This window comes from Cebus imitator, unplaced genomic scaffold, assembly GCF_001604975.1.
Source record: "Cebus imitator isolate Cc_AM_T3 unplaced genomic scaffold, Cebus_imitator-1.0 Scaffold306, whole genome shotgun sequence".
Classification (NCBI taxonomy): Eukaryota; Metazoa; Chordata; class Mammalia; order Primates; family Cebidae; genus Cebus; species Cebus imitator.
Genome location: NW_016107621.1, coordinates 1,362,724 through 1,364,917, shown reverse-complemented (window position 1 = coordinate 1,364,917; position 2,194 = coordinate 1,362,724). Strand labels below are relative to the sequence as shown.

Here is a 2,194-nt window from a genome sequence, read left to right as displayed (position 1 = left end):
AAAAAAAAAAAAAAAAAAAAAAAAAAAAAGCCTGGGCATGGGTGGGTCACGTCTGTGGTCCCAGCTACTCAGAAGGCTGAGGTGGGAGAATCGCTTGAGCTACAGAGGTTGAGGCTGCAGTAAACTATGATTGCACTGCAGCCTGGGCAGAGCAAGAAGCTGTGTAAAAAAAAAGAACTCAATTATTGAAATCGGCAAGACTCTACTGCTTTCTCAAGTAAATTATCACGTTTATTGAACCTCATTTTCTGTGTGTGAAAACTGAACAAAGTCATAATACCTTTGCATGGATGTTGGGGGAAATTAAATTAGCTAAATCTCGAAGTGTTTCTGTTTTATGGTACCTGGCAGCTAGGAAGGGCTGGATAAATGTTAGCTCTTATCACCTCAAGAAAATTGTCGGGAGAAGCGAAGGAGCTTGCTGGGATTCAGTTCGAGGCTACCGGTGAAGTTGCTCTTGAGGAAAGCAAAGCCTGCAGCCAGGCGCAGTGGCTCACGCCTGTAATCCCAACACACTGGGAGGCAGAGGCGGGTAGATCACTTAAAGCCAGGAGTTCGAGACCAGCCTGGCCAACATGGCGAAACCCTGTCTTTACTAAAAATACAAAAATTAGCCAGGCGTGGCGGTGTATGTCTGTAGCCCCAGCTACTCGGGAGGCTGAGGCAGGAGAATCACTTGAAACCCAGGAAACCGAGGTTTTTTTTTTTTTTTTATTTTGCAATTTTTTACTTTTTCCCTCCCAGAACACGGGAAGGAAGCAGAGGTCTTAGTGAACAGAGTTTGCACTACTGTGCTCCCGCCAGGGCGATAGAGTGAGACTGTCTCAAAAAATAACCCAGGAATGTAAATATCGCATATGCTTTTAGAGTGTGCTACCCAACCAGGATCAGGCAGTGCTGGGGGCACACTGGTGACATAGAATCCTGGTTTTATTTATTTATTTTGAGATGGAGTTTCGCTCTTATTGCCCAGGCTGGAGTGCAATGGGGTGATCTCAGCTCACCCCAACCTTCACCTGGGTTCACGCGTTTCTCCTGCCTCAGCCTCCTGAGTAGCTGGTATTATAGGCATGCGCCACCCAGCTGATTTTGTATTTTTAGTAGAGATGGGGTTTCTCCATTGTTGGTCAGGCTGCTGTCGAACTCCTGACCTCAGGTGATCCGCCCACCTTGGCCTCCCAAAGTTTACAGTCATGAGCCATCGGGCCTGGCCCAAACCCTGATTCTTTAGGACAGTGACAGAACATAGTAGTCAGGGCCATCATGCAGGAAGCTTAGGCAGAGTGTTGAGGGCTGGGATTGTAATCCCAGCACTTTGGGAGTCCGAGGCAGGTAGATCATGAGGTGGGGAACTCGAGACCAGCTTGGCCAACATGGTGAAAACCTGTCTCTACTAAAAATACAAAAAATTAGCCGGGTGTGGTGTTGGGCGCCTGTAATTCCAGCTACTTAGGAGGTTGAGGCAGGAGAATTGCTTGAACCCAGCAGGTGGAGGTTACAGTGGGCCGAGATTGCACCACTACACTTCAGCCCAGGAAGCAGGGTGAGACTCTGTCTCAAAAAAAAAAAGACAGAGGGATCCGTTCAGCTTCCTAGAAAAGGAGACATTTTGGACAGCCTACCAGATAGAGGAAGCAGTATTTATGTTACAGCGAGGGAGAAGAGTGTTCTAACTTGGGCCAGCCTGTGCAGATGTTTAGGGGCAAAAGATCCTGACGCGTTCTGGGTATTAGACATAGTTTTGTGGGCCTGAGGCCTAGAGGCCTGTGCATCATGGAGAAGCTTCCCATGAGCTGTGCAGTCATGGCTCATGGCTGTGAGGCACTGGGCTTGGTCTTGAGGGTGTTGGGGAGCCAGAGTGCTTCCCTGTCCTGACTGCCTCCCTCATGGAATATCCTCCCAGCTGTGGAGGGTAAATGCGAATGGATGAGCGGGGTGCCGGACAGTAGAGAGGCCCAGAGTCCAGTGGAATGAGTAAAGTCTGAGCGAGAGTCATGGGATGGAGTATGAAGAGGAAAACCAGAAATGTCACCACCAGGGGAAAATTGGCTATTACTTAAAAATCAGCCTTGACCACTCACTGTCCCTGCCGCCACCGAACCTATACGCATTTTCTTCTTTCCTAGTCTGGTATCTAGTTTACCCAGTGACTTCTGCTTTGGCTCAGCTTTTTTTTTTTTTTTTTTTTTTTTTT

The 2,194-nt window shown here is 48.0% G+C and overlaps 1 protein-coding gene across 1 annotated transcript in view; it reads left to right on the top strand.

Annotated features, from left to right (window-relative positions):
- Window positions 1-2,194, top strand: part of SNRPA (small nuclear ribonucleoprotein polypeptide A) — an 11,050-nt gene that overhangs the window by 1,107 nt on the left and 7,749 nt on the right. The window lies entirely within an intron of this gene.